General features: G+C 50.4%; 1 protein-coding gene and 1 long non-coding RNA gene across 2 annotated transcripts in view; one reads left to right on the top strand and one right to left on the bottom strand.

Moving 5' to 3' along the window:
• Positions 1–5,886: 5,886 nt before the first annotated feature.
• On the bottom strand, positions 5,887–20,546 carry LOC134158902 (uncharacterized). Its single transcript, XR_009962947.1, has 4 exons — positions 20,167–20,546; positions 18,846–19,604; positions 18,046–18,188; positions 5,887–7,298 (listed from the first exon to the last, which is right to left on the bottom strand). It is a non-coding gene; the product is annotated as an uncharacterized LOC134158902 (long non-coding RNA).
• The window catches only part of GATA3 (GATA binding protein 3), a 28,035-nt gene continuing 24,805 nt past the window's right edge, over positions 17,446–20,675 (top strand). The window contains exon 1 of the mRNA XM_062609320.1: positions 17,446–17,598. The gene's annotated coding sequence lies outside the window, so the exon portion shown is untranslated. The remainder of the gene's footprint in view (positions 17,599–20,675) is intronic.

Raw genomic sequence — 20,675 nt, 5'->3', positions numbered from 1 at the left:
ATGCTCAGTCAAGCCCCAAATCCAGGCCTTTGCCTCAGTATCTAATAACTGAGCCCTACCGCAGTGCCACCTGCTTTCTGGCAGGCTGGGTGTGCAGTGCCACAGCTCAGAAGGAAGCACATCCCTTCAGCCCTCCCTCATTACGTGCTGCACCGCTTTGGCTTCAGGATTGCCTTGGCCTGGCCAGAGTTCCCCAAAGCAAGGATGCGCAGCAGGTTTGTGCTGAGGATCCCGCTGAAGGTGTCGCGGCTGTCTAACACGGGAGGTGATGTTCAGGGAACGTAACCATGACGTAAAGGTCTTGAGCAATGTCTGTGTGCAAAGTCTCCAGCTGAACCTCCAGTAGAGCCCCTTGGAGATCACAGAATCATAGAATGGCTTGGGTTGGAAGGGACCATAAACTCATCCGGTTCCACGGGCAGGGACCCCTTCCACTGGAGCAGCTTGCTCCAAGCCCCTGTGTCCAACCTGGCCTTGAACACTGCCAGGGATGGGGCAGCCACAGCTTCCCTGGGCACCCTGTGCCAGCGCCTCAGCACCCTCACACCTAATCATTATGGGATATCTTCATTCATTTTGAGGGGCTTGGGTGGGAAAGGAGGAAAGCAGAGGGTGAAATGCAACGAACTACAGAGAAAACACTTGGGTAGATGTATTTGTTCAGTGTGAAGACAGGTCAGCTTCACCCCTCCTCGCCTGCCTTGCAGGCTTTGGAGTTGGTTGTTAACCCAGTGCAGATCCAGCTCATCTCGTTGACATTTTTGGATTATTCAGAGTTAAACTGGTTGCAGTTTGCAACTTCTTGCAAGCACAACCAAGGAGAGATCTGCTGTTGCTGACGATGGTTAGGTCCAAGGTGAGATTTTGGCAGGTATCAAGCCAACAAGTCCCCACTACTAGAGAGCAATGCCATGGGCTACTTAAGTTTTGTAAGCCCTTAATGAGTCACTTGATATCAGCCAGATCAGTTCACTTACATGGAAAGGGCTCCTATTTCTCCTGGTGGCGTTGACTTCAGTGTGTAGAGCAGGGGAGCGCGGGGCTCCGGTGACTGATCCTTCCTACACCCGCTTGCACAAGGGCTACGGCAGCGCGATGGACTCATCTCAGATTCCTTCGGGAGGTGGTGACAGAGCTCCACCTTAATGAGTTCATCGTCCTGCCAGCGTTCTTCCCACACCCTGGTGCCCGTGTTGGCAGAGCTGTGCTGGAAAACGCTCCCTGGGCTTTTAACCGGCTGTGGATATCGGGATGCAGCCTGGATCCTCATCGGCTCACGGTCCGGTTGTGTTTACAGGCAGCACCCAGCAGGCTGGTTTGGTGATGGGGAGATGCAGAGGGATCAGATTAATTGCCAGGACTCCCAGTTTTGTACCAGTGTGCAAGTGGGTGGAAGGAGGAACCGGTGCCTTAGCCCATGCCTGAGGCTCCGGTGAGTGTTATACCAGCTCTGTTTACTAAAGCCGTGCTCAAACAGCTGCGGAGCTGCATCATGTCCTTGTTTTTCTTCTTGTTTCTGGATAGCAAGCCCTGGTCATGGAGTTAACGCTCACCAAACAGCATGACTCAGAGCTCTGCTATGAATCCAGCCCTGGATGCACACATTGCAAAATCGTGTCAGAGCTGAGTGCGCTCTTGGCATTGCCACCCCCGAGGTACTCCAGTTCTCTGCAGCGACGTGGTCATTTAGCTGTTTATCTCCGCTTTGAGTTATCCTTATCTCCATCAGAAGTATCCTGCTGCTTGCACCGAGTCCCTCACTTTTACTTGTCTGACCCTGCACGTATCCTCTGTGCGGGACAAGTGCCTGTTGTCATCTTATGGAGATGCATCTTCCTGCTAGCAACAAGCTCTCCAGAAGGGGAACACAATTAATCACTGTTTATTATAATATAAGAATCAATCATTTATAATCTAAGACGTAAGGGGACCTCCCAAGACATCTAGTCACATCCATCAGGGTGCAACATTGTCCCATCATGCCATTCCTATACTTGCATGTGCTTGGGCACGGTGGATGGGTGTCCCCAACCATCAGTGGGAAAGGGTAATCAAAACAGGTCACTATTCAGCGTGGATATCAGTTTAATGGCTTAAGGACTCCAAAGCTGTGGTAGTTCCCATCAGATGTGCTTGGAGAAGCGAAAGGGCCGGGCTGGCATCACTCACCTCCTCTGAACAAGGACTGGTTTGTTTTCTGCTGGCGTTACGAGCAGCGAAACCAAAGCAGGGTGGTGAAGTGATTTGTGCCAGGTCACAGAGCACGTCAGGGGCCAAGCTGAGGTGGGAACAGGTACCTCCGAGCTCCCAGTTCCCATAGACGCCAAGCAGACAAAGCTGGTGCTGGAGCATCAGAGGCCAGGAGGGTGAGTACCTATGGAGAAGAGTCCCCTGGCGATACAAGAAAGGTCCCTTCTAGCAGCTAATCCTTGTCTTGCCAGTGACATCTGTTGCAAATACACCTTTGAGCTTCCTTCATCCTTGGGTACCTCTCCGGGTACTTTTCCAGGCACCTTTCTATGAGCCAGCTTACGTTATCTCACAAGTGGGTCTCAGCTGCCAAGATCTCCCTGTAGGAGACACGCAGAAGTCTGGATCCCTCTGCAAGGTCCTTCCAAACCAAAGGCATGGGGAGATGCCTGTACATGGGCTCCCCCGGAGGCTGCTTGGCACAGCTCCCATTCACAAGGCAGGGCGAGCTCAGCAAAGCGCTTGTGAGAACTGGGCAGGAAAAGGTGATTTTGGATAAAACCAGCTTCATTTCTCCTTGAACCAAAAGCATCATCTGTGCAGAGCCCCCGGTTGCGTGGTCGCAGGTGTACGTGGGAACAGGACCACGGTCTGGAAACGAGAGTCTGCTCACTGTGATAAACTCTATCAGCCAACAGAGACATCTGAGAAAGGCATTTCCATGTCTGTGGTCCTGGGTCAGGATAATGGACTTCTAAAGCCACGCTTGCTCCTTCTTTAGGCTATGACATCTCTGAGCTGCCTCCAGTGTAATTCTCCACACCTAGCTGCTTTGGATTTCTTTCCCTACATCTCACCTTCACTCCACATGCATTCGGGTTTGTTTTTGTTCCTATGATAATCACAACATTCTTTTGATACTTACTTCTTTAAGCCTTGATTTGCTGCTCTTTGCTCCCAACCTTCGCTCCAGTTCACCCTTTCTTGTGCGTGGGGATATTTGAAATGAATATAATTATAGTTAATAGCTTCTGCAGGTACTGAAGCATCTTTTGATTCGAGTCCTAACTTTCGTTATTACCCCCCACACACATACACACCTTCTCAGAGATTCTCTGTTTAACCTATGCCTGGAGATTAATTAAAGTGTCATTAAAATGCCTTTAGCACGTTTTGTGTCCTACATGCCTGGAAATACTTTTTTTTTCCCACAGTCAGGGTTGTTGTGCTTGTACCAACAATAACTGGCATGTGGCTTGTTCTAGATCACCACGAGATATAACCAACGCTCCTCGTTAGAAGAAAACACATTCATTTCTTGGATGCCTCTTCAAAGTTTCCTCAGGAAGACCCATTTAAATGGAGTTTTCCATTTACATCTCTCCATCGCTCTTGGCCGGCTCTGGCACCGGCGCACAACATGAATCCTGCATCACACATGGTTGTGAAATGGATGTTTAGGTTCTTCCCAATCAGTTACGGGGCAGAGCTACTCCAGACATAAATGTTCAAGGTCTGAGTGTTTGAGTGTGTGTGGTTCAGCCTTGGGTACACGAAGGCTCCCTCCTCTTTCAGTGTTTGCTTGGTGAGAAGCCATTGCTGGAAAGTAATCTGGGCTTAGAGCGTAAATGGAGGATGAGGTTCATCTACAGCCAAATCCTGCAGCTGCCCTTGCAGACATGGAGCTGGTCAGAGGATGGGAATGGATGGTGCTATTGATGGCCAGAAAACCCAAAGGAGGCAAAAACCCTCCAAGCTTTGCTGGGGTCTTGGCATGGTGCTGGGTGGGAGAGATGTGCATGAGGCAGGAGCAGAAATCCGGAGCTCTTGGTATGTCCCAGGGCTGGTCCAGGTATTAACACAAATCCTTCAGAGCACTGCAAAAACCAATGCAGAGCTTTCTTCTCCAGCCTTTTGCATCTCCTGATAGTATTAAAACGTCCAAACAAACAGCCTTTATAACACTGCACACAAATGCACGTGTGAGCAGGTGGGACAGAGAAACCAAAGCCCAAACTGCACAAGGATCCGTTTCATTCTCAAGTGGAAGCCTGAACTCTGAGCTCCTCACTCCCAGTTCCTAGGGACACGAAACACGATGTGCCGGGCATCACACTCTTGTGCAAAACCAGACCCAGCTGGGAGATGCCGCAGCTGCTTTCTGGCTTCACCTCCAGCTGAAAGGGAGCTGAGGCTCCCAGCATCCCAGAGGTTTTTAGCCAAGCTCGGAGCCCTCTTCATCCCGCTGCTTGGTGGGATGCACCGGGAGGGCACCAACCCAAGGGTCATGGTGCTTTCAGCATCATCTCGGTGCAGCTCCTGCAGTCTCCTCTTCTAAAAGGCACAACCCAGAAACATGGGAAGAATAAAACAAAGCAACGGGAGCAGATCGGTGCCTTCCCAGGGGAGGTGGTGCTGACCACGGTGTAATTATAACCCCTTCCACAGCTGGGCTGCTTCATGGCCTGACTTCCAAACCCTGCCAGCTTCTGCAGCTGCAGGCTTTGGACGCTCAGCATGTCCCCCCCTGCTGGTAATCTGTCACTGCTTTAACATGAGCCTCGGCCTTCCAGGCTGACACACTGACAGGGGCACTGCTGGGACATCACCAGGGACCACTGCGGGCAGACCGGGTGTCCCCACATCTCCTCCCATGACTCAGGGCCACCACATCGGTCAGTGACAAACCCGTCTTTTGTAAGAGGGCTCACAGCGACCCACCTTGCAATTAGCAGCTTCTAATAAGCACCCTGATGAGGTGAACCTGGGAGGGAGGAAGATGCTGCCTTGACTCAGTGTCCTCCTGGGTTGGGGGAGAAGGATGCTCGGGATCTGCTGGATGTGATTTTGAGACACAGCCCTGCTCACCCTCCGTTTCCAAAGGCTCTTTGGCCATCCCATCCTGGATGAGCCGGTGAAGAGCCCTGGAGAAGAAGGCTGGTTTTAAACTGGGGCTGTCCACCACCATCCTCTCCCTCTGAATTTTTACAGCCCCTCTGTTTTTCTACTGCCTCAGACATCTTATTGCCAACATCCTTTCCATCTCTTGCTTTTCTGGCAGGTACCACTCTGCAGGGCTGTTGGAAAAGCCTCAGCAGATCACCAGCATAGAATCACAGAACGGTTTGGGTTGGAAAGGACCTAAAGATCATCCAGTTCCACCCCCCTGCCATGGGCAGGGACGCCTCACACTAAACCATGGCACCCAAGGCTTCATCCAGCCTGGCCTTGAACATTGCCAGGGATGGAGCATTCACAACCTCCCTGGGCAGCCCATTCCAGTGCCTCAGCACCCTCACAGGAAAGAATTTCCTCCTTATATCCAACCTGTTCAGAAACAAGGGGTCACTGCCCGAATAAAAGCCCAGGTCTTCCCTCCTGTACCCTTCAACCCCTCCATACCCCTCACAGGTCAGTGCTGTGGGTTATAATTCGTGCTACAGTAGCTCCAATCAGGACCTGGGGTATTATTTATCGCGTTTAGTACCTGCCATCAGTCATGAAAACTTAACAAAGACCCTATTGGGTTTATCTATAGGCAGCTAAACAAACGTATCTTGCTCTCCCGTTATCTTCTTGTTAACAAAACACTATCAGGATGTTCTAAACATCAGCATTTACTGCACAAGAGCCCTTTATCTGGCATGATATATAGAGAGCCCATCAATTAGTGCAGGGGGCTTGAAAATACCTGCCACACTTGGCTCAAAAATCCCAGCACCATCCCAGCGCTGCATCACAAGTAAATATCCCTCTGTGTTTCCTGGCCTGGAGCATCCCTGCGAGAGCTGGGAACACTCCTTATGAGCTGAAATTGTGAGAAATGCATTTTTCCACCTTCTTTTAGACCATCAGGCCAGACAGGCCGGTGACTTTCCATAGGAAGAGTGGTGCAAGGGCAGGCAGAATGCTGGGTGGCGAGGGAAGGGGGAAAAGGGAAATTGGCTTTTATTCAGAAAGGCTTAATGTGGTTTGGGAATAGAGTGAAAAGTGCCGTGAGGCAGTGCATCCTCTGGACAGCAAGACCTTGCCTGCGTGGTCGGTCCCTCTCAGGTCCCCCCTTTGTGATGCTGTTCTAATGGAGCAAGGCTCGCTCTTGCTGCCCATCCGCTCGAAGGGGTGGATGTGGTAGGTCTTCAACACCAGCCACTGAGGATCCAGGGCACTGCTGTTCTCAAACACCTCTGCTAAATCCGTGCTCAGCAGAGGAGTCACTTCACCCTGTCATAAACCACCCTCTCCTGTGTCAGCTGGACCGACTGCTTCGCCCTCCATGGTGGTGGTTGCGTTGTGATGGGAAAGTGATTCTTCAGATAAATGGCAGATTGGGCAGATTAAGCCCAACTCCTGTTTGTCTCTGACTATTTGAATACCTTGCAAAACAGAAACTCTGCAAACAAGCACATGGGCTGTTTTGGAAATCGCTGTGGCTGTCTCCAAGTGATGCTTTGCTCTTGGGAGATGCGTTCCTCTCGGTGGATCTCCAAGCTCAGGACTAAATGCACTTGCAGAGGTTGGACTCACAGACTTCCCAATTGTTTCAGTGGCTCCACATATCTAAAAGAAGAAGCTAAACCTTTCAAGGCTGGTAATTACTATTACTTTTAATTCCCAAACTGAAAATAAAGGGAAAAACAGTGGTGGATCTGGGGCTGGGCTGACCTCTGCCTGGCTTTGAAGAGGCGGCATCAAACATGTAAGTGAAATAGGTGATAAAACCAGTGAAGCCAGTGATGGGAGTCAGAGAGGGCAGATGGGATCAGAGCTTTGGGCCAGGCCAGTGCAATTAGGAGTGTGTTTTGCACCACGCTGAGCAGGACACTGTAGGAGGGAGGCCGAAGAGGTGCAGCAATAGGGAGAGATAAGATCCCGGAGGAGCGCTGGAGCTGTCTGGACAGAGAAGAGTAGGAGGCACCATAGAAATTGCCTGGGACCTTATCACCGTGGGCCATCTTCTCCTCCTCTTTCACATCCGTGGCAGACCTGATGCTGCAGCACTGTCCAAGCCGCCCAGCCCGTCCCTGCTGCTGTCAGCTACAAGCCCCATCGCAGCAGGATGGGATCTCTGTCCTGATGTGGTTGGAAATGTAAGACCTCCAGAGATGTGCCTTGAAACAGAGATAGAAAGAGGTGATAAATAGCTTCAGGATAAGGACTTGTGACCCCAGGAGCAGTGGTGGGGCTGGTGGCTGGAAGGCGCTGCATGTGGATGTTTGTTGGGGTTGGTTTCAGTGCTAAATGCACAGATCCAAAGTACAGGGGTTTATGCCTTTACCCACGCCGTTCCCGATGGGAAAAGGCTGCTCACTAAAAGCCAGCCCAAAGCCATGCATCATATTCGGTCTCCAGAGGCAAAGGATGGGGCTGAAATAAAATCCAGTAGCATGGCCCCATATGGGCAAAGCCTTGCTGGTGGGGAGGGAGCACCTCAGGTTAGCAGCGGCCCTTTCAGCAGTGCATTAACCCATTGTCCTCTTACGACCAGAGCTGGCTTTTAACACCCTTAAACCAGCTCCTAACCCAAGGAGGACCCTCTGTAACTTATACCCAGACCCAGGAAGCCCAGGGAAGGAGCCAAGTAGAAACTGGACTTAAGAAAATCACCCCATTGAGGGGGTGGTCATTGCTGATGGTTATTTGGCTATTGGTTATTTGGTTATTGGTTACTTGGTTATCGGGGTTTGGGAGGTGCTTCGTTTTGCAGGGCACATCTCCATGTGGGTTTTGCATTCAGATATTCACCTCACACCGTCCTCGTATCATTGCTGTTGGCTGTTTTTTCCTCCAACTGCTATTAAAGTTACTATTTGATAGGAGAACAAAAGATAAATAGGAATCATTGGTTCAAAACCTCGCCATCTAAGCGTGATCTTTCTAGACCAGGAACTCTAAGCCCCTGATCTGTGTGATATATATAGTTTGGGTACAATAATGTCTGCTACGGTTATTATTATTACCTATATGACAAAGATCTTTCTCCCCCCCCCAAAAAAGAAAGGCAGAGATTGCACACGTGTTGGCTAGTTTCTGTGTTAGGGGGAGGGAAGGCAAAAAGGAATAAAAGTTTAATAAACGTGTGCTGTGTTGTGGATGACTTTGTGGCGACCTTTGTTGCAAATGGCCTATGCATGCGGAATAATGGTCTCCGTGCAGAGAGGGAAATGGCTTAGTGCTATCATCGTTGCCTCGGTAACCATCAGAGTCTCCATCTAGCAGAGAGAAATGAGTTATGAAAAGGCTTGAGTGAAGAAGGGATTAACACATGATCCCAGGGACAGCGTGTCAATCAAAATCAGCGGAGAAATTACACTGCTCTATTTGAGAATGTCTCCGGAAACGCAACCTTAGTGGGTGTATGTATGTGGATGTACGAGGGAGCCATGGAGGGACCTATAGCCCTGGGCCTCCTATGGAATAGACATGTATTTTTTAATATATATATATATACGTATCAAGATACACAAGCACCCCTTGCACAAACATTCCCAATACATCCGTGTCCAAACACATGCAGGAGGCACCTCTCCATAGGGATGCACCTTGGTGATGCCCGTATGATGCGCGGCCCCATGCTCTCCAGGCTTCATGCTGCCCTGAGCAGCCAAGCAAATGAAACTACCAGAACAAAAATAACCCCAAATGCATATTTGATCCTGAAATTCGCTCATCCTCTTTCCCATCCTCACTAGGCTTTGTTAAAATGTCTCCTACGGCATCCCTTGTTCCCACAGGACAGCCCCATGAAGTCCTTTGTGCACCTCCAAAAGGGGGAGTGGAAGGAAACAGGTCCCCCATAACATGCTCAAAATCCAAAAGCCAGGGCAATATGGAGACTGTAGCTTTAGACTGAGGGCCGTGGAGCCTTCACCTGGATGTATTCCATCAGCACTGCACTCCTGAGCTCTTCAACTTGTAGGTCAAGGGCATGGGAACTAAACCCACGATTAACTCCCCTTGGTTTTAGCTCCTGCACGCTCTGCAGTAGTTACAAGCCCCGGCACTGCTCAGCCGTGTGTAGCTGTGCACACATTTCCTATGGCGATTGTTTGCCTTGATTCAGCTGAGGAGCTTTACATTACCTGGGACCAGAGTGAGCTTTCTGCTAGTGTCAGGAGCAGAATGAGACTGCGGGGAAGGGAGGGCTGGCGCGGCCCCGTAGCGGAGCAGTGTGCCTGGAAAGGGCCTCGAGTATTTGTTCTGTTCATTGGCCACTTCAGTAATAGAAAACTTTCTCCTCCAGGAAATTCTCTCTTATTTATTTATATATATATGTGTGTGTTTATATATATATTTGAAGCGGATTATTATGTAGGGAAAGTAAAATTTCTCTTTGGTTTCTTCGCTGCCTGCTGAGCCACCCAGCCTGTCCCTGTGCTTCCCCATGGGAAGCGCAATAGCACTTAGGGAGGGAATTTGCCCCCTGAGAGTGATGCAGGATCACCCAGCCCAAGGTTTTCCCTGTGCTCATCACCCAACAGTCACATTCCCCCATCACAGCCCCTCACGCCCAGGGTCCTGCAGCCCCACACGACCCCCCCTTACAAACCCCATCCTACACCCACAGCCAACTCACACCTCACGCTTCAGCTACAGCCGCAGCGGCTTTGCACCTAGCTTTATGTGTTCTATAGGGGCTCTTCACCTGCCCCCATCCTGACATCTCCCCATCACTTCCATACATCCATCCCTCTCTCCTCCCAGTGCACAGACACACATGGCACCTCCCTAAACACCCTCACACCCCCACGCATGCCCTACATCACCCCTAGGACCACAGATCCCAACCCATGCTCTTGGCTCCCCCAGCCACCCCTGCCCTTTGCCCAAACACACCGTCGTCTGGGGCTTTGAGATCCACCTTTGGGTTGTCCCCCACACACAAACACAGTGTTGCCCTACCATCCGCATGCTACAGAATCCCCCTCTCCATGTCTTCAAAGCCCAACGCTCATTCAGGGTGCAGCATCCCATGTAAAACACCAAGGATCAAGCCCAAATGTAGATGCCACCAGAATACATGCATTGCCCATGGACAAGGACACCCCCAGCCTAACCAGTGCCCCCAGTAAACCCTCCACCAAGGCTTCCCATAACCCTCAACCACTCATCGTTGGTGCTGCCTTTCTGGGGCTCTCTAAGCATCAATCCCGCACCTCCACCCTCTTCCTATCCCCCTTTCCCTGTTTTCCTTTCTCCCGGGTTTATTTCCCCTTTCCTCCCATTCCTTCCCCCTTTTCCTTCCCTCCCCCCCACCACGTCCCCAGCCTCCCACACAAGTTTAAAGCCATCAGCCCAGCCAACGGTTAACCAAATCGCCTTGACCTCTCTGCTATTTGATATTCGCCTCCTTGACACTCATTTAGGAGCTCGCAGCGGTAAAGCAGACATTGGACAAGTCCAGCCTGAAACCAAAGCCCTATGAAAGGAGGAGAGAGATCAGAAGAACCTGATAGCTAGGAACTTGTTCTCTCCAAAGGCTTTCTGGACATTTTAGCCTGGATCAGGGGTCCGTGGAGCGCCAGTTCGTCGCCAAGCAGGGTGTAAACGTTAAATGTTAGCTATTTGTTCCAGAGATTGGCATGAAGATCGAGCCTTTCTGCCTCCTCTTCCCCCCTTAGCCCCCCTCCCGCAGTCTCTCCAGCCCGTCCAGAGTCTCACAGACACTCATTCATTAGCGGTTTAATAACCCTCCCGACGTGATAACATCCTTTACTCCCGGCTCTGCGAGCGGAGGTGACCCTGGAGGCGGGGGAATGATGCTACGGGAGGGGGGTCGGGGGGTACTGGGCAGCCGGTATGGGCTGAACCCCATGCAATTGCTGGGTGGAGAAAGCACACACAGCCCCCCCCAGGTTAGGCATATATATATGTATACATATATACACACACCTATATATACACACGCTTATATATATTTGTATATATAAAACAAATAAACCCCAATTTATGTGTTTGAGTCCCTAAAAGTCCAAAGGGAGCCTCTCCCCGAGGTCCCCGAGCCCGGAGCGGGGGCAGACACACACACAATGGGGTGTCCCCCAGTCCCCGTGTCCTAAATCCCTGTATCCCCAACCTCCTGTATCCCCAACCCCCGTCGCCCTCCCAGGGTGATGCCCAGATGCGGGCGGTACCTCCCCCGATTAAGCCCTTATATCCTTTTAAATCTCTCTAATTCCCACATTTATCACGTTTGCCCCATAACTGCGGATCCAGGGATCTGAAGCAACCTTTGGAAACTCCGATTAGTTCGGCTTCGTTCTGTGCCTTTTTCCTCCTTCTCCTTTCTCCCTGTTTTTTGGTTGCCTTTTTTTTTTACACACACACACACACACACACACACACACACACACACACACCCTTTCTGCCCGACTTCCATGCGCTCCAGATAAGATATAAAATACTCTATCGGGATACTGTAATATTAAAGATCAAAAGTGGCATCAATTGAAAACCAAACGCGCGGAAAACAAAGGGGAAGGCTGAGAGATGTTCATCAGCTAATTACAACTGCAAATATTATGCAAATTTATCTTGGCACAGCAATGGAGAAAGCGAGTTTAAGTGCGGAGATAATGCTGGAATATTGAATGTTCAGCTAAGGGTGGGACGTGGTCCAAAAAATTCATCTGAGGGAGAACGGGTATTATATATGTGTATATTCCTATCAAATCATCTACACTCCAAACTGGGGGGGGATATCAAAAATTTCGGTTATAATTGATACTTGAAATTCCTTGACAAATATTGCAGGGAATAGACGGTGGAGGGAGAGCAGGGAAGCGGAGATTACCGTTTGGATGGGATTTGGGAAGCACCGCATAGAAAACGATGGACCTATAGCAGGGAGACGTGCAACACGCACACGGGTGGTGGTGGGGAAGGTCCCCCCAGTCCAGATCCCTGGTGGGAGCTTTTCCCTTTAGGCAAAGGGGAAAACCGAGTTATTTTTCAACCTTGTTTCAGAAACCTCTCCCGCTTCCTGGAGAGAAAATAGAAAAGGACCGCGCTGGAGGTGGTTAACGATTAAACACCGTCGTTGTGGCGGCAGAGCCAAGAAGGGACGAGAGGGAGGCAGGGAAACTTAAAGCAAGGTAGAGAATAGGGCTGGCAGCACCTGTCCTCGGGAATATTAGGTTCGGGAATGTCCGTACACGAACTGGGGGCGGGGGTGGGAGTGGGGGGTAGAAATAAAGGGGAAAAGATTAAAATAAAGGGACGCAAAGGAGGGGAAAATAAGAGAAAGAAGAAAAAGGAAAAAGGGGGTGAGGAAAATAAAGGAAAAAATAAAAGGAGGAAAAAAAAAAAAAAACCAACCCCCAGATCCGAGGTGCAGCAAATTGACCACGGAAAGGATTTTAGGCACCATTTTCTGGTCATTGCTGTCTAAAGGAAGAAGAGGGGATGCTCTAACGCGGGGGGTGAGGAGCAACCCCAGCCCTGCGCAGGGTGGGGTTTGGGGGTGTTTGAGCCGTTATCGGTGGTTCTGTGGAGGAGTACTTTCGGGCTGCGTTGGGACTTTCCCCCCTTTTCCTACCCCATCCCTCAGAGCGCAGCAAAGGGGGTTATTCCCCGCACGAAATAGTTGAAATCCATCTTTCCCCCCCGCACAGGTGAGGAGGCAGAGCCCGGCTGCTCCTTCCCCCCCTGGATTCAAACGAATCCATCCTAATCCAGCATAAATATCAGCAGATCTTCCCCTCCTCAGGCACACCAATATCAATAATTTCGGGTGAATCCCACCCCTTAACCCCCTCCCTTTTTATTTCTGCAGCCAGAAAGCCGGAGCAGCGTTCCATTTACATACAAAGCAACGCTCGGAGTTTCTTCGGTCTATAAGAAATACCTTAAAAGAAAAGGAGGCAGAGACACGGGGAGAGAAAGGGGAGAGACTCCTTTAGGAGGAACCTTATCGATTCTTTGCTGTGCATGTATTTATTTGACAACGGGGCGGGGAGAAAAATTGAACATTATTGGCAGCCCTCCCTTAAGAGAATAAAGAAGAAGGGGAGAGAAAAACTAAGATGCAAATTGTGTTTTATCTTCACCCGGCTCCGTGCTTTAGCCCGTGTTTATGATGCATTATCTCCCCCTTGAATAAAATATAAATCATGTAAAATTAGGATCTCACAGCCAGCGAGAGGAGAAGCTCCGGTCGATTTTCCTAATTTCAGGCTGAAAGTGACACATTAATTAAAGCTCCTCTTCCCCTCCCCATTTATTATAATTATTATCAGATTTACCTTATATTTCCCCAATTCTTAGATAATAATAATAAAACAAATCAGTTTCGCTGCCCCTCTGTTTAAAGCTCAACTAAAATAAGGACTCACGCTTTGGGTTGGGGTTTTTTCCTGCCCCCCCCGCCCCCCCTCCCAACGCTGCCCATCGCTTTCCGCCATCAGATTCATTGTGATGTATTAGATGCAATAAATTATCCCATGTAACAAAACATTGGGAGCTGAAAGGGTGATAATCTGGAAAGCAGAGATAAGGATTCATTATTCCGAATCATTATGAATCCAACGTTGCCTCTGACTTCTTTCTTAATCAGCTCCTCTGATCCTGGATATGTGAGCAGCTCAGATAAGGAAAGAGTCATTTATAATTCTGTACCTCGTCTAATATTTAGGGAAAAAAAAAAAAAGAAGAGAGAGAAAAGTCAGAGGCAAGAAAACGCCATAAAACACAAGCAAGAGGCGGGCTCGGAATGAAATATCACTTCCATGCTGTTAGAGCCGCAGTGAGATTTAATTAAAATCCCCCACTTCCACGTGTTGGATGTGTTCTTATAAATACATTTTGCACCTTGGCTCTAGTGGATGGGAATTTGCAACCGGGGCGACTTGCTGGGGTCTGGCTTTGATTTGATTCCCCAGTCCCTCGTTTAGGGGTATTTTAGGGGTGTGCATGTGTGTAATTCCTGAGGTTCCCCCCCCATCCCCTCTGTCCCTCCCCACCGTTCACACAAAGTCATTAGGTCGAGCCTACCCGAATGCGGGAGGCTGCGTTTAATGGAAATCGTTTTAAAGCGAATTGAATACACCCCGCGCACACAAAGCCCAGGATCAATGCCAAAGCGGTGCCAAAGCGGCTCGTTTGGAGCGAGCAAGACGAAGGGAGCGTTCTACCCCTCCTTGGAAATGAAGATTACGAGGATGATATTAAATATAACCTGTCTGAGAACGTTTCACAGCCGGGGAGGGGGGAATTATTGATCATTGACGCTTTTGCTCCGCGCTAGGGGCAGAGAAAGGTGGGTTTTCTGTCAGAGCAGTTTAATTATAGCAAATAACCCGTCCCCAACCTCCTCCCTGCAGCCGCCGGAGCGGTTCTCACTAACAATACCGCACGGATCGTATTTATGGAAGGTCCGACTGCAAATCTGGGTTCAGGCGGAGCCTGATCGATTCTCTGTGTGTGTGTTTAGGTATTTATTTCGAGGTATAAGGCGGCTAAATGTGTGCCAAGAGGAGAGCGAGAGGTGGGATTAGCCACATGCGCTGGGAGAGCCACAGGCTCACCATGGAAGTTGGAAAACACACGGGGGGGGAAAGTATATATAATGTATACAAGATATATATTTTTTTCATCTATTGTAGAAAAAGCATATAATATATCATATGTGTGTAGTGTAGAATATATACAATATATTAATATGCTGTATGTGGAGTATATTAATATATTACATATGTGGAATATATGAGATATATAATAGATACGGAATATATATACACACGCGCACACCAATGTATAAATTCCACACAAGGAAAAAATATATGTGTGTGTGAATAAATAAATAAACACATACACAAACAAATATATATATACACGCATATATATGCATGTATGTATTTAAATAACCTCTGGCTACCTGGCTATTGCTTTTAATGTATATTGGGACCTAAACCGCAGGCATCAGGGAAGGTCTGCGATATCGCTGATAAACCCCGGGTGCCATTTAAAGCCTCATTAGTTATGTTTAACCTTTGAATCACCGGCCCTCAGAGCTGGAAATGAACTTCGCGGTGCGGGGTGAATGCAGAGACTGGGGGGGGGTTTGGGAGGTGTGGTGTGCTGTGTGGATGCGCCTGCGCCTGTGCCCGAATTCCCTCTTACCCTCCTCCCCACGCCGGGGGAATAGGGATTCCATCTCCATGGCCTTCCCAAGAGGTTTCTGCAGGAGGATCCTTGATTTTTCGTTTCCCCAGTTTCTACAGTGCGCTCAGATATCCCAGATCCAGTTCCCTCTCTCACACACCCCCCTTTCTTTCATTTATTATGTATTTCTGGTCATTCTGTGGGGGATCCGACATATTCCCCGTTGATCCCCCCTCCCTCCCGCAGAGCTGTTTTTGGGGAGCAGATTTCCCGCGGATTTTCCCTGCCCGGTGATGTAGAATACACACCCTGCCTAGTTTTAGCTGTATTCTCCTTTATATTTTATCCCATACCCCGTCAGGATTTAGCCCCGGCTCCTCCAGCCGGCTCCGTACAATCCGCTCAAGCCTCTCGGCTTTAAAACCCTGGTTTTCGAACCTTTTTCCTAGCAAAAAGCACGGGTTTAGAGGGGGTAGATGGGCTCAACCCGCCTGCCCAGGGGTGCCCGAGCTGGCTCCATAGGGGCTTCGTGGTGGGAAGGCTCCGGTCGCAGTTCTAATGAGCTTTAAGTTATTACCTTAATTGAATGGGTTTTCTAAAGATAGAATTGGGAGGCGATCGCGTTACCTTTCACCTCACAGGGAGTCACTCTAGAATCAGAGATAGCAACTCCCAGCGTCAGCAGAAAAAACCCAGCCCAACAATATCCCTCCGGGAGCAGGATTGTAATTATATATATGTATAATATGAATAATATTATCCAGGACTAATTATATATATAATTATTATTGTTTTCCCTAAGTTATCGATTTTCGACCCACTTTCTGAAGCCCCACGCACCCTCCTTAGTCCTGGGAACAAAACATTCCTCGTTTATTCCCATGGAAGCATTTTATGCCAGTGGTGGAAGTGGAGTGTAATGTTAAATTGGGGTAAGGGAGGTGTTTTTCTCCCCTTTCTTCCCACTTTTTCCCCCTTCCATCCCGGTAAGCGCCTGCCCACGCCAGTAGTTCAGTGTGGGCGCTCCGGGACGTGTTTTCCATGGGGAAGTTCCCCCCCAAGCTGGCACTGCTGGGTTTTGCTGACAGGATCCCCCCTTCCCCACGAAGTGCATTGCAGAAATGAGCACAAATCCTAATAGTAAAACAAGAGCATCACCAAGGTGGAAGTTTGCTCGGTGGGGGCACACTGAGGCTGCAGCATTAGGGTTTGGGCACAAACACGAGTTGAGGGGCGTTAAAAGCTTCATCTCTAGCTCCTCTTAGCTGCAAGATTTGGGGCATCCCACGAAGCCTGTGGTGGCCCTACAGCATTTGGGGGGGATAGGGAGGATCTTCCCTTCCCAGCCCCCGAAAGCCCCCAGGTCTTCGGGGGAAGGGGCGGATCGGGACAGGAGACTGCAGTTCGTCCAATTCATTCTGCAAGATCGGCCCTGGCTTCGAGCCCATCCAGCTCTGGAAGCACAGACTGGGATAGTGGGGGGGACACACAGACCCTCGGGCTGGGACCGACCCCCGAGGTCGGTGTCTCCTGCAGAGGAGCCTTCCTCGTCCCGATGAAGAGGAGGGGGACAGGGCAACAGACCCCCCCTGAGCTTTCCAAATGCCAGGGGATGCGTGTGGATTGGAATTCTGGGTTTAGGGTGTTGGTTTTTTTTTATGTCGAAATCCAGGAGCCTTGCACCAACGTATATTTAAGAATTAATAATAATTAAAAATAAATAAATAAAGGAAAACAGGAGCAATAAAAGTCCCTCCCGAAGAAAAGGGGGGACAGAGGAGGAGAAACAGCCCATAATAGCTAATTTCACCGCTTTTCCTCAAAAGCTTTCGATGTAAGCGGAGCGGGCTCCGGCGTTATTTCTATCACCGTCAGCTTAGTATTTGCTTCCCTCCCTCTTCCCCCCCAGTCTCTGTCTGTCCCCAGGCACTGAAGGCTCCCGGCAGTGACAGTCGCTCCCGGGACAGGTCGCATCACGCTCACACCGCTGCTAGCCCCGGTACCTGGCCCTGCCCCTATCCGTCCCCCCCGCTTCTTTTCCCGCCCCCTGTGATTCCCGGGAGGGGTGTGTAAAGAACCGGCCCATCATATTCCTCTCACTCCTTCTCTGCCCTTTCCCAACCCGGAAGAGCTCTGATCTTCAGCCCAGCCCGGAGGAGGAGGAGGAGGAGGAGGAGGGTGGGCTTTTGGAGGATGCGGCTCCCCCAGGTTTTCCCCCTCGGAGGGAGCTTGCGACATGCCAGCGCTGCTCCTGCGCTCCTGCCCTGAGAGCTCCACCGGAGCGGGACTCCAGGAACCGCCTCTGCCCAGGTCAGTGAATGCCCTAACCCGGGTGCCTGCATCTCCACCCCCCACCCCCCCACCCCTCCTTTCCTTTCTTTAATTCTCATTTTCTTTATTTTTTATTATTTTAATTCCTTCTTTGCCTCCTTTCACTCCTTCGCCACGTGGAGATCGGGATGGGGATCTCGGCTCGAGGGCTTGAAACCCAACCCGTCGCCTCCCCCCCCCCTTTTCCTTATTCCTTAGGGGGAGAGTTGGGTTTTCCCGGTGACCTTGGAGAAAGGCACCCCCCGGCTAGGGAAAGACAGGAAATTTGGGAAGCGGGTGAGAAAAAGCTGTTTTTTTCCCCGGGTGTTAGGGAAGGAGCGAGGCTGGGATGGTCGCGGTGGGAGCCGGGACGCGTCACTGTCATCGCTGGATTGGGAAATGCTGATCTGAGGACGGGAAGGGAATTATCTGTGCCTGGCTCCCTACCTATGTGCAGATCCCTCTGTATGTACAGACCCGAGGCCCCTATGAGCGCAGTGATGTCCGTGCGTGCGGGATTCCGCTCTTCCGCGCTCTCCCCGCGGTTCATACTCAGCGATGTTGATTTGATCACGCTAGCTCTCTTTGTGCTGTAAAGGGCATAATTTATACAATATTTTTAGTACTATCTATATTCGCTTTAAAAATATCTACTAGATAATAGACAACGCTCGTCCTACGCTTCTAATAGGCTCTAATTAGGGCAATCTTCCGCCCCGCTCTGCTCATATTCCTTCTTATGCCTTATAAACCTAAGCCCCAGCCGCGGAGGGCAGATGCGCTGTTAAGGAGGATGAGATGAGGAAGAGGGGCCTCGGCCTGAGTCCAGAACCCGTCCCCGTACCCCTCGGGGGTACCCCCGGGCCGGGCTCCGGCAGAACCCGGAGGACGAGGGGAGAGTTTCGCCTCTTTCCAGGCTCTCCTGGATTTAGGTCTTGCTTTTCTTTATCCTCTTGTAGGAACATTTGCAACCCTCCAGGTTGGGCAGGGAGTATTCCAGGATAGAGCTTGGAAATGGCTTGGGCTGCCCAGAAACGCGCGTTAACGTCCTTGGGCGCCTTTAAAACAGAAAGGGGAGAAAATACTTTATCTATCTATCTATCTATCTATCTATCTATCTATCTATCTATCTATCTATCTATCTATCATCTATCTATCTATCATCTATCTATCTATCCATCCATCCATCCATCCATCCATGTACCCATGCACCCATTCATCCATCCACCCATCCCAGCTCCTCTTACCTTCTCTTCTCAGTACACAAGCAGCGGGCTCCGGGTGACGGATTTGAATGCAACCGGATAATTAACAACCACCGGCCCAGCTTGTTTTACTCCATTAGGAAGGTCCGTCCTCCCTCCCGGCACTTTGCTCCTGGCTGGGGCAAAACGCTTCCTTATCCCGGGGATTTTATTATTATTGTTATTATTTTGCTTTAATTTGACTGCAGACACGAGTGTTTGAGGTTTAGTTTTTAATTTCAAGTGTGAAAAAGAGAAGAGGAAGGGCTTCCTGCTGGGGCAGGGAGAGAGCGGGGTAATGCAGGGAAAACAGGGCTCCGGTCCCCCCCGGGATGCAGGCAGCACCTCCGCTGCACTGGGAGAGGGCGGTAATTGCCTACATGGGCCCTTCAGGGGAATTTGGGGTGAAATATTCCCCTCCTCAGAGAGAAATCGCGCAGATTTCACCACGATGCTCGTACAACCTGGATTTGGGAGCATGGGATGGTAAACGTGAAGCACTGTGCGAGGCGGCCGTGCCGGGTTACACCTGGAGGGATGGCTCTGTGGACAAGGGGGGTTATTTGGGGGTGCAGGGACAGTTCTAAAGTAGCTGGAGCAGGACGCTTCCAGGAGTAAATGACTCCGGTTTCAATCCCGGGAGGCTGAGATATGCCCCTGCTCCTGGCCAAGGAAGTGGGGGGTGGTAAATCAGCCGCCTCCTTTCACACCAACCGCACGGCGATCCGTGTTTTCTGCTGTCTCTAAATCCCAGCGTGATTCCTGCTTTTGGGGAAATAATAGGAAAATTTAGAAGAAAAGCCATTAAACCCGACGCCAGCTTCACCTTTTCGGTTGGGTGCGAGGGGAACGGCGCAAGATCGGGTTTAAAGCGAGACGCATTTTTGCCTTCGCTTCAAATCTATCGCTGGCAAAAAATGATGATGCAAACCCGAAAATAAACCTACCCTTCTTACATATATAAATATATACATATGTAACTTATATTTTAAATGCTAGTTTCCTCAATCTCCCCTTAATTTGGAGTGGATTTCTAGGGATTTTCCTGCTTTTTCTTGTCCCGTTTGTGAGCTCACCGTGCGATCGCCTCTACAGGAGCGCTGCCCAAGCTCAGCCCCGGGCGGGCAGGAGCAGCAGCAGAGACCCGCGCAGCGCAGCGCGGAGGGGTGCGGAGCTTCTCCGCGCAGCTGGGAAAGAGGGGAAAAGGAGGAAATAGGGGGAAAAATAGAGGGGAAAATTCAAGTAAGAAGGAGAACGCCGTTCTAAACAACACCTTTGGTGTCTGAGAAAGGGAAAGGGTGGCCGGGGGAGCAAAGGAACTTACCGTGTTGAGCTGGAAACTACGGAGGGAGGCACGGGAAGAGGAAAGGAGGGTGGGAAGGGAGCAGGAATCTGCCTCCCGTCCCGGAGCAGGACGGGGCACCGGCGGCATGGGGGAACACGGAGGTTTTCCCCCCTTCTCCTCCTCTTTCTCTCCCCTTGCCTTTGCCTCCGCCGCGCAGTTCGGGGAATGTGTCGGGGGCGAGAAGCCGCCTCTGGGACCTGCGGAGCCGGTTTTTGATCTCTCTCAGCCTCTATTTTTTTTTAGCAGTGTCCCGGGGCAGTCGCCCTCCCCTCAGCTTCAAAGGGAGAGGGGGGGGAGGGAGGCAGAGGAGGGGAAAGAAAAGTCCCAGTTTCTCTCCTCCCAATTTTAATTCTCCGAGTTTCTCCGGCAGAACAGGGTCGCCCCCATCCCCACCCCATAAAATAACATCATTTCTGCTGGAAAATAAAGTGTGTCTGGAGCGGGGGGGTTGGTGCACGAAGGGAGAAAAGCGTTGGACCCGGTGCAAT

Source organism: Pezoporus occidentalis, unplaced genomic scaffold (assembly GCF_034315485.1).
Source record: "Pezoporus occidentalis ecotype Australia unplaced genomic scaffold, CSIRO_AGI_Poc_V1 ctg136, whole genome shotgun sequence".
NCBI classification, from domain to species: Eukaryota; Metazoa; Chordata; class Aves; order Psittaciformes; family Psittacidae; genus Pezoporus; species Pezoporus occidentalis.
The sequence above is the reverse complement of the archived record's forward strand: the minus strand, read 5'-3'. Positions and strand labels throughout refer to the sequence as shown.